Source organism: Schistocerca nitens, chromosome 2 (assembly GCF_023898315.1).
Source record: "Schistocerca nitens isolate TAMUIC-IGC-003100 chromosome 2, iqSchNite1.1, whole genome shotgun sequence".
In the NCBI taxonomy this organism is placed as follows: Eukaryota; Metazoa; Arthropoda; class Insecta; order Orthoptera; family Acrididae; genus Schistocerca; species Schistocerca nitens.
Genome location: NC_064615.1, coordinates 775,028,228 through 775,043,019, shown reverse-complemented (window position 1 = coordinate 775,043,019; position 14,792 = coordinate 775,028,228). Strand labels below are relative to the sequence as shown.

At 44.1% G+C, this 14,792-nt stretch overlaps 1 protein-coding gene and 1 non-coding gene across 2 annotated transcripts in view; both read right to left on the bottom strand.

Moving 5' to 3' along the window:
* Nucleotides 1-14,792, bottom strand: part of LOC126235320 (retinal guanylyl cyclase 2) — a 456,575-nt gene that overhangs the window by 315,402 nt on the left and 126,381 nt on the right. The window lies entirely within an intron of this gene.
* On the bottom strand, nt 11,522-11,593 carry Trnap-cgg (transfer RNA proline (anticodon CGG)). The gene has a single exon. It is a non-coding gene; the product is annotated as a tRNA-Pro (tRNA).

The window sequence follows — 14,792 nt, the reverse complement described above, 5'->3', positions numbered from 1 at the left end:
GAGCTGGTGAATATTTCGTATATTGTGATCACGAAATGGACTTAGTTTTCGTGCATGACTACTTAGTGTGTGAATTTTTCTATCATTCTCGTAACGCTCTCTACGTAACTTTGTTGCATTTGTCAAGGATATTTTCTGTCTGTATTTTAATCGAATACCGTAGGACAGCTTTCCGTTTGAGATGTCCTTTCTTTAATAAACATTATTGTACATATTTCTCTGTCGTCTACATCAATTATAGACGTTAGAATAGAAGCCTTTTTATTAAATTATTCATTTATCTTCTGTTTTATTTATCGGTATATTTTAATAACTTGCAATTCTAGCCCATGCATAGAGTATTTGACAGCAGGATCACAGATATACCCTATTATCTGCAGTGAATTAGCTGCAGGGTACGAAGGCAGACATGCGTTGCTCGACCCTATGACTGCATCGAGCTATTCTTTTTAATCAGAACCGTGCATAGCCCCTACACCTAAAGTTCGAGCAACTGCGAGTAAAGATGCAGATGGTTTGCTGATATTGAATGCTTTTTGGAAGAGCAGCTACAATCAGCAGTAACCGTTAGATACCGTCACAGACTACAGCTTTTCGTGAGTGTCATAACTTTAATTTCAGTGGCCCGTATATGCGTTTTCTCTTGCGTTCGTATTGTCCACGATTCTAAAATGGGTGTCAAAATACGTGTAGCCATTACTTAATAAATTTTTTTTTCTTTCCCCACTTTGTCGTTTTTAAACCAGTAGCTTACACTATAGTAACTAACAGGTTATGAAAGTGTTGTACATTTGTAACTTAGCCAGAAGTGCGTTTTCTCAGGTAGTGTTTCGTAATATCTGCTAATGTAAAAGTGCCTTTCACGTGCTTAATAAGTAATGACAGAATAAAAATCCTATCAGTCAAACTAAGACCTCATACTACAAACAACTTAAGGAGTGGTACCTTGGTCTGTGGAACGACCACAATTAAAGTTCAATGGGCAGGGCGTCAGAGGCTATCATGAACTGTAAATATGGGACTCATACTCTGTTAAGTTTACGCTAAACAGATAATATTTTCCTTCATTTCTCTAATTATCAGAAAAAATAACTTTTCTATTCTCGCACTCTACGTTACAGATTCGCAGTCGGCTAACTTGTTTCGTCGCGACCCTGCACTAATTCGCCTGTGAGTGGGGCAGTTCTTCTCCAAACCTGCTTTTCTTTGGCTGGGTTCCTCACTGCATTCCCAGAGGCGTCCTACGGTAGTTGTTGTTGTTGTGGTCTTCAGTCCCGAGACTGGTTTGATGCAGCTCTCCATGCTACTCTATCCTGTGCAAGCTTCTTCATCTCCCAGTACCTACTGCAACCTATATCCTTCTGAAGCCGTTTGTCGGAGCTCTTTCGAGCTACCAGATGGCGTTTCGTAATGAGTGCTGTGGGAACTATTTGTCTACTGGCTATAGTTCCCTTCTCCCGGAAAGAACCCTGTTCTTGCTAAATCAGCACTGTGGTCTGTGTCAACTTCTTACCGCCAAACTGTCTGCCGCTGGTGTCACCACATCGTTTCTACGGGAATCTGTCAGCGAGAGAAGATACAAAGGAAGAAAGGATAGGGTTTACTGTAGCGTCGACGGCGGGGTCATTAGGAACTCAGCAGTAACCGGTAGGACTGGTATATGGAAGGAAATCAGCCGTGGCCTTAATTTGCGGATGCAGGCGTCATTATCCCTATTTTAGTCCATTATCAACACATATTTTTATCGAACTATGGATAAACACAACCACTGCAAACGGGTGTGGATTGAGACTCAACAGCCGGCCGGAGTGGCCGAGCGGTTCTAGGCGCTACGGTCACAGGTTAGAATCCTGCCTCGGGCACGGCTGTGTGTGATGTCCTTAGGTTAGTTAGGTTTAAGTAGTTCTAAGTTCTAGGGGACTGATGACCTCAGAATTTAAGTCCCATAGTGCTCAGAGCCATTTTTGAGACTCAACAGAAGCAGGAAATGAATGAAAAATAAACTTTATAAAAAAAATAACTTTACTGTGAACATACAGTGAAGGCGACTGGACCTGGCGAAATACATATCAGGTTTTACATAGAGTATGCGAAACAACTTGCTCCTCTTCTAACAGCAACAGTCCATAGATCTCTGGAGGATCAATGCGTCAAATAAACTCACGCAACTGTACGCCTATATCCCTAACGTCAATCGGTTGTAAAATTTTCGAAAAAGATTTCGTCTCCTTTCTGGAGACCGAAAATCTCCTCCAAAGGAATCAAGGTGGGCCCCGAAGACTTACGATCGTATGAAGCCCAGTTCACTGCGTTCGTTCACGAGACTCAGAAATAAGTAGATATCGGCGATCCGGCTGATGTCCTATGTCCTGCTCCTTGACTTCAGTAAGGCATTTGACACAGTTCTGCACCGACACCTAATGAATGTCAGACCTTTGCGAAGGGACTGAAGAACTCCTACCAAATGGGACACAGCTTGTCATTTGTAAGAGAGAGAAAAATTCAGACGTGACAGTAACTTCAGGTGTCCCCGAATGCCGGCTGGGGTGGCCGAGCGGTTCTAGGCGCTACAGTCTGGAACCGCGCGACCGCTACAGTCGCAGGTTCGAATCCTGCCTCGGGCATGAATGTGTGTGATGTCCTTAGGTTAGTTAGGTTTAAGTAGTTCTAAGCTCTGGGGGACTGATGACCTTAGATGTTAAGTCCCATAGTGCTCAGAGCAATTTGAACCATTTGTCCCCGAATTGAGTGTTATAAGTTCGTTAATTTTCACAATTCACATAAATTACCTAGTGAATGACTTCGAGAGCTCCAATGGGCTTTATGCAGATGACGCAGTTGTAGGTTTTTAGTGACTGAGGACAGTGTACTGAAAAATATTACATCAGTATAATTGTAGTTATTAATAGGAGTACGTTTTTAGGTTGGTTAGTACCTCCAAGTATACATGTGGCAACAGAAAGCCATCAGTCTTATTTTCCCCTGGTCAGCAGGTCAGGTGTTGAAGTGTGGACACTTGGACGCTGAACGGTTAGTCTACATTGACAGGTGTAGTCCACTGAGTGGTGCAGAAAACGTCTGGTAGTAAATTATGTGACATGTTTGCAGGAAGATTGTTAGCTGTACATAAAAAACAACCAACATACTGAAACGGGTACACATTAAGATAACAATAATCGCAATATCTGCACTTATGCCGCTCACAGCCTATATACAAAGACTTCGCAATTCTAGAAAATTGTAGCGAAATGCAAGAAGAAGTTGACGCCCAACAACACAAACGTAACGTATGACATCTAAATAGGCGCAAATGCTGGTTATTGGATAGCTCAGAACTGTCGAACAATCACTGAAGATGGTCACATAATTAAATTTCTGGTAATATTCCCACGGGAAGAAGTGGAATCAAAAGTGAGAGTGATTTTTTTAATTAGTAAAGATAGGAGCGTGACTAAGATTCATTGGAAGAAGCCTCAGGCAGTGTAATACCCTCACGAAGCACATAGCTACAAAAACCTCGTTGGACCGATATCTGAGTACTGCTCTTCAATCTTACCTGTTAGGAGCGACAGTGGAAATAAAGAAGATCCAAACAAGAGCAGCGCCTTTTGTTACAGGATTGTCTGGAAGTGATGCTGTCGTTTACCGCCTGGTAAAAACATTAGAAGGTCAAAACCAATTGCAAAATGACTTAGACACTATAGTTGTATGGTTATAAAAGTGGTAGTTGACGCTAAATAAGGAAAAGCGTGTGGTAATTCACATGAATACTAAAATGAATCCGCTAAATTTCGGATGCACACAAATGTAAAGGTTGTGCATTCAGCTAATTACGTAGAGACTACTATTACAAATAATTTAAATTGGAACAATCACCTGGATAATAATGTGGGGAAAGCAAACTAAATACTGCGATTTGTTGGCAGAACATTTAGACGATGCAACAGCTGTACTAAAGAGACTGCCTAGACCATGCTTGTCCGTCCTCTTCTGGAGTACTTTTGCGTGGTGTGGGATCCGTATCAGATAGGATTGACAGAGGGAACATCGAAAAAGTCCAAAAAAAGGACGTCTCGTTTTGTGTTATTGAGAAATGGCGAAGAGAGTGTCACGGATAGATAAGCGAGTTGGGACGGTAATCCTTCAAACAAAGGCGTTTTTCGTTATGGCGAAATCTTTTCACGAAATTTCAGTCGCCAACTTTCTCCTCTGAATGCAAAATATTTTGTTGACACCAACACACAGAGGAAGAAATGATCATCAAAATAAAAAAGAGAAATGAGATCTCTTACGAAAAGATGTAAGTGTTCATCTGACCCACGCGCTGTTTGAGTGTGGAACGGTAGAGAAATGGACTGAAGGTGGTTCGATCAACCCTCTATTAGGCGCATAAGTTCGAATTACGGAGTAGTGATGTAGATGTGGATGCAGATACAGGTTAGCTTAGAAAGGCCGAGAGCTTCACGAAGATGCACATCCATATCTAGTGGCAGACACTACAAGAGAGACGATGTCGATCACGGAGACGTTTACTTTTAAAATGACGAGACTCTAAGTTGCTAGTAAAGTCAGCCAATGTATGTATCCCTTCCTCCTCCGTAAACGTTGCGAAAAGACCATGAAAGCGAAATTACAGAGATTCCACCTCACACGGAAGCTAACCTAATAATCGTTCTTCCTACTCATCATTTGCTAAAGCAACAGGTAAGGGGTTGGAATGGGGGGAGGGGGGAGGGAGAGTGACAGTGGTACGCAAAGCACCCTCTGCCAAATGTAGAATATGGATATAGAGGTATAGAGCTATAAGTGAACATTAATATGGAATGTGTTCATCCTTCGCCTTTATGACGGCTTGACGCTTGAATTTTGCGGGGGAAGCTTTCAGTGAGGTGTCTGAACGTCTGTGGAGGAATGGCAACTCATTTCTCCTCAAGAGCTGAAACCAGAGACGGTAATGATGTTAGCTGCTGTAGGCTGAAGCGAAGTCGAAGTTCTAACTCATCTCAATTACATCATTTCACTGAAAAATTAACAGAAAGGCAGGTGGGCCAATGTGATATCCTTGTTATTTTTCATGTCGTGTCGTTATTTAGCAATATTCCAGAGAACGAAGCTATCTAATGTATAGCTGATATTTTTCCAGTAGATATTGTGGAGTTATTCAGACACTGCCTCACCACAACCTATTTTCAACACAATAATGATTTTTATGAACAGATTGACGGGGTGGCTATGGGCTGTCCTCCTAGGACGGTTGTTTCCAATTTGTTTATGAAGAACTTTGAACAACAGGCGTTGCATACTACCAGAGAAAGACCAAACAGGTGGTACCTTCGTAGTATGGACGCACGTTTCAGAGGAAATGAATGCCTTCCTGGTACATCTCAACAGTATCAATCCGAAAATACAATTTAATATGGAGACGGAGAATAACGGCCAGCTGAATTTCTTGAATGTGTCTGTTATGAAGCGAGGGGAGGCGACGTTGGCCCATAGAGTATACAGAAAAGCCACGCATACGCTACCTGCACAGAGAGTCCAACCTTCACCCAAGACAAAAGAGAAGGATCATTAAAAGCTTGATAGGTAGGGCGCACAACATTTGTGAAACGACTTACATAAAAGATGAGGTTGAAAATCTACGGTCGACATTCAATAAGTAGGAGATAGGTAGAGCACTTCGCCGTAGAGAGAGAATCAGGACCGATGAGGCACAACGGTCACCCAAAGCTAAAGTTTTGCTTCCGTTCATCAGTACGATTACAGAGAGCACTGGGAAAGTGTTGAGCGAGTACGGTGTGGAAACTACACTCCTGGAAATTGAAATAAGAACACCGTGAATTCATTGTCCCAGGAAGGGGAAACTTTATTGACACATTCCTGGGGTCAGATACATCACATGATCACACTGACAGAACCACAGGCACATAGACACAGGCAACAGAGCATGCACAATGTCGGCACTAGTACAGTGTATATCCACCTTTCGCAGCAATGCAGGCTGCTATTCTCCCATGGAGACGATCGTAGAGATGCTGGATGTAGTCCTGTGGAACGGCTTGCCATGCCATTTCCACCTGGCGCCTCAGTTGGACAGCGTTCGTGCTGGACGTGCAGACCGCGTGAGACGACGCTTCATCCAGTCCCAAACATGCTCAATGGGGGACAGATCCGGAGATCTTGCTGGCCAGGGTAGTTGACTTACACCTTCTAGAGCACGTTGGGTGGCACGGGATACATGCGGACGTGCATTGTCCTGTTGGAACAGCAAGTTCCCTTGCCGGTCTAGGAATGGTAGAACGATGGGTTCGATGACGGTTTGGATGTACCGTGCACTATTCAGTGTCCCCTCGACGATCACCAGTGGTGTACGGCCAGTGTAGGAGATCGCTCCCCACACCATGATGCCGGGTGTTGGCCCTGTGTGCCTCGGTCGTATGCAGTCCTGATTGTGGCGCTCACCTGCACGGCGCCAAACACGCATACGACCATCATTGGCACCAAGGCAGAAGCGACTCTCATCGCTGAAGACGACACGTCTCCATTCGTCCCTCCATTCACACCTGTCGCGACACCACTGGAGGCGGGCTGCACGATGTTGGGGCGTGAGCGGAAGACGGCCTAACGGTGTGCAGGACCGTAGCCCAGCTTCATGGAGACGGTTGCGAATGGTCCTCGCCGATACCCCAGGAGCAACAGTGTCCCTAATTTGCTGGGAAGTGGCGGTGCGGTCCCCTACGGCACTGCGTAGGATCCTACGGTCTTGGCGTGCATCCGTGCGTCGCTGCGGTCCGGTCCCAGGTCGACGGGCACGTGCACCTTCCGCCGACCACTGGCGACAACATCGATGTACTGTGGAGACCTCACGCCCCACGTGTTGAGCAATTCGGCGGTACGTCCACCCGGCCTCCCGCATGCCCACTATACGCCCTCGCTCAAAGTCCGTCAACTGCACATACGGTTCACGTCCACGCTGTCGCGGCATGCTACCAGTGTTAAAGACTGCGATGGAGCTCCGTATGCCACGGCAAACTGGCTGACACTGACGGCGGCGGTGCACAAATGCTGCGCAGCTAGCGCCATTCGACGGCCAACACCGCGGTTCCTGGTGTGTCCGCTGTGCCGTGCGTGTGATCATTGCTTGTACAGCCCTCTCGCAGTGTCCGGAGCAAGTATGGTGGGTCTGACACACCGGTGTCAATGTGTTCTTTCTTCCTTTTCCAGGAGTGTATCTTCAGACCCACCAGGAAGACAAAAGAATCTTTAAGATCGGCAAAAGGCTACACCGGGTGTATATAAAATTCGTTGGAGTTATGGACTGGTTTACATTGGTACCACAAAAAGAAGTGTTAAACACCTGTCTCGTTGAACACAAGAGGAATTGCCGCCTAGGACATACGGATAAATGTGCCCTAGCGGAACATACTTACCAAGATGGTGATCATGAAATAAAATTCACTGAGACGAGTGTCATATCGGAAACATCGCATTATCATGCGCGTATGTATAGAGATGCTATTGACATTTATAAACACTATAATAATTTTAGCAAAAAAGAGGAAGGTATTAAATTAGACCAAATTTGGATGTCAATACTGTAACGCAAGAATGACGATCGATTGATTACTTTCAATCGAGAATGTCAGGAACGCCAGCGATAATCTCGTAGCCGACGTCACGTGATAGACTGTGATGCCCTCTACACTGCCTACATAATCAGAGCTCCCTCGAGGTCTGGTTGCAGTTAACCATTTTACCTCTGAAGATGTTTTCCGCAGTGGGAGAGGAAACGTTAGGAGAAAGTTTTATACATCGACAACGACCTAATAGCTCGGAAGTTTTAAGTGATGTCATTTCAAACGCGTTCCATTGGCTGCAAGTGGGGACTTTGGGCAGAGCAGTCCATTTCAGGAATATTATTGTCCACAAATCATTGCCTCACAGATGCTGCTTTATGGCTGGGGACAATGTTATGTTGGTACAAATTATCATTGTACGGGTACACAATGCCGTAAAATGTGTGCATGTCGATCCGTATCAAGTGTTTTCTTAATCGCAAAAACGGATCTACTCCGTAATCGAGAAAACACCTCCATTCCACAAGAGCTCCTTTTCCGTACTTCACTGTTGACACTACACATGATGGCAGGTAACGTTCTCCTGGCATCCGCCAAACCTACACCCTTTCAGCCCACTGCCACATGCTATACCGTCATTCATCGCTCAGAATCACTCGGTTCACACATTCACTGCGCAGTGTTATCGCTCTTTTACACCACCTCAAGCGTCACTTAGCACAGATTACAGGAATTTCGGTCTTGTTTCTAACATTCATGTAGACTGACGGTAGTGGGCGCCATTACAGTACATTTCCAGCCGAAGACCCGCATTTTGTTCGTTACTGTTCCGTTCCTGTGCTCAATTTCGGACAAAACGCTGTTGGGGAAATTTGTGACGTGTATCTTATTTTCTTTTGATGTTACTCATTTCGACAGAAATATGCTCAACTATGAATCCAATTTATAATTACTTGAGGTGTAAATTCTTTTGTTTTTCAGACTCTACAGAGAGAATCTAAGTATAATGAAAACTGCCAAAATATCACTTCCTGTTGTATATGAAGAGTGTGGTTCGTCGTCTTCTTTTCATTGTCGTTTATCCCGTTTAGTGACGACTCCACTGTATTCAAGTTTCGACAAATTTATTTTATTTAATTTTGCGGCCGTATGTCCTTCCAATGCTGCAGGCGTCAGTGTAACTTTTGTTTTGTGTGTGATAGTATTTTAACTGTTTGTGTATCATATTTTCTCAGGAGAAAAAAAGAGGACCAGCACAGTATTTGCAGAGACGAGAGTGGGAAATCACCGAAAAGCTCAAACTGCTCGAATCATCACAAACAGTCGTTAATAGAGCTGGCTATGGCTCACCTTTCCGTCCCGCAATGTAGTGCGCTGCGCAATTTATCGATCACGCTTGTGTGTAGTAAGTGAACTTTATTACAGTTGTAGAACTGCCGTAGGCTACAGTAAACTACCATAACTAAGCGTAGACTACGGTATTTTACTAGTAGCCTTGGCAGTTAAAGTCATACCCGCGTTGCCTGTGCGTTAGGTGTGTAGCACACCCATCGGGCGTTACCTCGCCGCTTTCTTTGCATATACACTGAAGAGCCAAAGAAAATGGTACATCTGTCTAATATCGTGTAGTGCCCCAGTGAACACGCAGAAGTGCCTCAACACGACGTAGCATGGACTCGATTAATGTCTGAAGTAGTGCTGGATGGAAGTGACACCACGAATCCTGCAGGGCTGTCATTAAATCGGTAAGAGCACAGAGGGGGTAAGATATTTCTTCTGAACAGTACGTTACAAGGCACTCCAGATATGGTCAATAATGTTCATGTCTGGGGAGTTTGGTGGCCAGCGAAAGTGTTTAAACTCAGAAGAGTGTTCCTGGATCCACTCAGTAGCAATTCTGGACGAGTGGGATGTCACATTGTCTTGCTGGAATTGCCGAAGTCCGTCGGAATGCACAATGAACATGAATGGATGCAGGTGATCAGATAGGATGCTTACGTACGTTCACCTGTCAGAGTCGTATCTAGACGTATCAGGGGTCCCATATCACTCCAACTCCGCACGCCCCATACCATTACAGAGCCTCCACCAGCTTGAACAGACCCCTGGTGACATGCAGTGTCCATGGATTCATGAGGTTGTCTCCATACCCGTACACGTCCATCCACTCGATACAACTTGAAACAAGACTCGTCCGACGAGGCAGCATGTTTCCAGTCATCAACACTCCATTGTCAGTGTTGATGGGCCCAGGCGAGGCTCAAAGCTTTGTGTCATGCAGTCATCAAGAGTACACGAGTGGACCTTCAACTCCGAAAGCCCATGTCGATGATGTTTCGTTGAATGGTTCACACGCTGACGCTTGTTTATGGCCCAGCATTTAAATCTGCAGCAATTTGCGGAAGGGTGGCACTTCTGTCACATTGAACGATTCTCATCAGTCGTCGTTGGTCCCGTTCGTGCAGGATCTTTTTCCGGCCGCAGCTAGGTCGGAGATTTGATGTTTTACTGGATTCCAGATATACATGTCAGACTCGTGAAATTGTCGTACAGGAAAATCCCCAACTCTTCGCTACCTTGGAGATGCTATGTCCCAGCGCTTGTGCGATGACTACGACACCACGTTCATACTCACGTAAATCTTGACAACCCGCCATTGTAGCAGCAGTAACTTACCTAACAACTGTGTTGTCTTATGTAGGCGTTGCCGACCGCATCGTTCTATTGTGCCTGTTTACATATCTCTGTATTTGAATATGGATGCCTGTAACAGTTTCTTTGGCGCTTCATTGTAAAATCTGTTACGTGGAGACAGTCCCTGGGTGGTAACATGCTTGCCTCCCATGCACTGGGCCCGGGTTCGATTAGCGGTCGGGTTGGAGATTTTCTCCGCTCGTGGACAGGGTGTTGTGTTGTCCTCATCATCATTTCATCCTAATCATCGGCCGCAAGTCGCCCAACGTGGCGCAGATTGAAATAAGACTTACACTGGCGACCGAACCCGACTGGGCCCTCCCGGACAACAATGCCATACGATCATTTCATTTTACGTGGAGACCGTAGCGTTCGAGTAGTAAACAGAGATGGTTCATCGCAACCCCATTGCAGTCGAGGTCTTCTTTTCGTGCAGCGGAGCCTGAACGGCAGCGCGTTATGCCAGTTACAATTGCAAACCTTTTATTTTGTTTTCTTTAAACAACAACATCTTTTAAACACTGAAGGTTTCTTGTATGCAGGTTCATGCGCGATCATTGAGTTTTACGAATTTTGGTTGCTTGAAGGGTTTATTTAAGTAGCTTAAGCTTTTTAAAAGCTGTTTTCAAATTCTGGATTTTTGAATATTTAAACAAATTTTTATAAAGTATTATAGGATTTATTAAAACCCAGCAGATTACCACTCCACCACCTAGCTCCCTGTCGTTTCAGTAATTTGAAGTGTATGGTAGCGCTGTCACACGTAGTATTTGCTATAGGATTTAGTCCGTATCAGGATACTCCTGTATCTGCAGTTGTTGCAGTTGATAACGGACACTATTATTATACTAATATCACTAATTAGTCGCTCTCGTTTAAATGGAAACTTTCTTATGTATTAATTCTTTTGACTTGTTACCGAACTTTATTCTCAGCAGCTAGTCTTCGCGTTGCCCTCTGATTTGTAACTATTTAAATGTGCAGTTCATACACAGGTACGGAATTTTAATGATAAAATACTGATGCACCATGATATACTGTATGAACAGAAATGCATAACGTGTTCATCGTGTCATTTAATAATGTAACGAAGAACTAGAAAAGAGCTAACTGACGAGACGATTCCAAAACAATCGTGAAACATATATTCTAGAAGTTAAAAATAGCTACATTCCGTATTTAAAAAACAAGTCGTTTCTGCCACTCTTTAAGTTTGACGCATTTCAGCATATTTTTTCGAAAAATAATGTGGGCTCGTCCGGGATTTGAACCCGGGACCTCTCGCACCCGAAGCGAGAATCATACCCCTAGACCAACGAGCCAACACAACAGGTTTTGCTCTTCCCATGTGAGACGCGCCTCTCTCTCCGTGTAGCCTCGACGGCAGACTGGCATACGTTAGCGGAATTGCCAGTCTGTGACGTCATAACGCGTCAGCGGATGCCACGGCGGTAGAGCGTGCACGAACCATCAGCAAGACGAGCTGCCTGGACTTTCTCCGTCGTGCTGCGCACCGTAAGAGTTGCTGTCGTAGAAAGTCAGTATTTTCTGAGTGAAACGTCCTTCGATGTCTGGAATAACAGAGATGGAACATAGTTCGTAATGCGTAATAATAGAACAGCAAATGGGTCACAACAAATTTCAAAGAAACACGCGCGTACTTTTCTGAAGTTGTTTAGGAAAGTGCAGAACTCTTGCATCAAGATAATAAGAACGACGTATTAACCTTACTTGACATGAATATAATTCCTGTGTCCTAACCTCAGCGGATCTTCCTAGAATGACTTTGCCCTGAGGCACGCTTTACAGCGAGGCGATAAAAATTATGGAACAGCGATATGCACTTTTACAGATGGCGGTAGTATCGCGTACATAAGGTATAAAAGGGCAGTGCAATGTCAGAGGTGTCATTTTTACTTAGGTCATTCATGTGAAAAGGTTTCCTACGTGATTTTGGCCGTACGGGGGGAATTAACAGACTTTCGAATGGCAGTTAGAACTTGACGCATGGGACATCCCATTTCGGAAATTGTTAAGGATTTCAATATTCCGTGATCTACGGTGTCAAGAGTGTGCCTAGAATACCAAATTTCAGGCACTACCTCTCACCGACCGAGAGCAGCCGCGTTTGCGTAGAGTTGTCAGTGCTTACAGACAAATAACACTGCGTAAAAAAACCGCAGAAATCAGCGTGGGACGTACGACGAACGTATCCATTAGGTCAGTGCGGCGAAATTTGGAGTTAATGGGTTATGGCAGTAGACGACCGACGCGAGTGCCTTTGCTAACAGCACCACATTGCCTGCAGCACCTCTCATGGCCTCGTGACCATATCGGACAACTGGATACCGTTTCCTGGTCGGATGAGTCCTGATTTCAATTGGTAAGAGCTAATCGTAGGGTTCGAATGTGCCGCAGACCCCACGAATGTGCCGCAGACCCCATACTTAATGTGTTGGAAGAGATTTTTAAAAAAGTAGTATAGTTGACCTTACTGGCCGGCCGCTGTGGCAGAGCGGCTTTATGCGCTTCAGTCCGGAACCGCGCTGCTGCTACGGTCGCAGATTCGAATCCTGCCTCGGGCATGGATGTGTGTGATGTCCTTAGGTTAGTTAGGTTTAAGTAGTTCTAAGTTCTAGGGGACTGATGACCTCAGATGTTAAGTCCCATAGTGCTCAGAGCCATTTGATTCCTTGATGCCTCAGAATATGCCCTACCAACCGATCCCTTCTTCTAGTCAAGTTGTGCCACAAATTTCTCTTCTCTCCAATTCTATTCAATACCTCCTCATTAGTTATGTGATCTACCCATCTAATCTTCAGCATTCCTCTGTAGCACCACATTTCGAAAGCTTCTATTCTCTTCTTGTCTAAACTATTTATCGTCCATTTTTCACTTCCATACATGGCTACACTCCATACAAATACTTTTAGAAACGACTTCCTGACACTTAAATCAATACTCGATGTTAACAAATTTCTCTTCTTCAGAAACACTTTCCTTGCCATTGCCAGTCTACATTTTATATCCTCTCTACTTCACCCATCATCAGTTATTTTGCTCCCAAAATAGCAAAACTCCTTTACTACTTTAAGTGTCTCATTTCCTAATCTAACTCCCTCATCATCAGCCGACTTAATTCGACTACATTCCATTATCCGCGTTTGCTTTTGTTGATGTCCATCTTATACCCTCCTTTCAAGACACTGTCCATTCCGTTCAACTGCTCTTCCAAGTCCTTTGCTGTCTCTGACAGAATTACAATGTCATCGGCGAACCTCAAAGTTTTAATTTCTTCTCCATGAATCTTAATACCTACTCCGAACTTTTCTTTTGTTTACTTTACTGCTTGCATGGTAGTGGGTGGTATCTAGGGCTAGTCCAGGCTCAAGGGACAGCTTTGTGTGACCGTATGGATCCATGACGCTACTTGAACTACGTAACTTATCCATCTTCCGAAGGCATTTCCGTAGAAGTAGCACTACCTGCAGGGCGTAAAATCCCATCGTTCCAAAGTGGATCTAGATCCGCGCAACCACCATGACAGTTCTCATGTTCTGAGGGTGTTTCTGGATCAGTGATGACACGTGTATCATATTAGTTTCCATCAGGGTGTCTACGGGTTCACAGATCCATCGCTCCAATAGCCCAACGTTGGGTTCGAACAGCCGAGGATGAGTCTACATCGATGCCGCCACTTGCATAATCCCTACAGGATTTATGGTATCAATTCCCTCCAGCAATATTTCAGATATTAATCGAGTCCATACCACGTCGTGCTGCGGCATTTCTGCGTGTTCGCGGGGTCTCTACACGATATTAGGTGGATGTACCAGTTTCTTTGACTCTTCATTGTGTGGTACACATATAGTTTTTCAGGTACATTCAATGGAATGCGTTGGTACTGTCTGCAAAATGTTCCGAATAGAGTTAGTAGTAAAGAAGCAAGAAATGAAAGTGTCATGCCTGACTTGACAGTTTTACTACACGAATAACGATAAATGTTTTTCCTTTCATCGTTTTGTGGAGATTATCACCGATAAAAAGCTTCACTAAGTTTGAAATTATGTGTAAAGTTTTCCATTAGCCGCAAAGTGTCTTCATTATCAAATATTGCATGAATTAAGTCTGGGTAATTTGGCCGCCAGTTAAGTTGCCTCAAGACGTGTACACAGTTTCTAACTTTAATACTTGTTTTACTGTGTCACATCTTTAACGCACGATTTTACCTCTTATTTTAAATTTTTATGTTTGGTCAATAATTATATAAAATACTAAAAATCAAATTTTCGTTATCCCCTGAAGCTGTTGGATAGGCAACCTGCAACTAGGATGGGTGCTAGGAACCGGTTTAGCCGTTTAGTGATATAGCTATTTAACAGATATGTTTTTCTAACATAGAAGTCTTCTTGGGAATGGTACCCAGAAGACTTTCATTTTAGCTGACTCTAGCTGCAGGAACCTATACAGTTATGTTTTTAATAATGTTTAGTTCCGAAGTAGAGTAATTGAAGCTTGAGT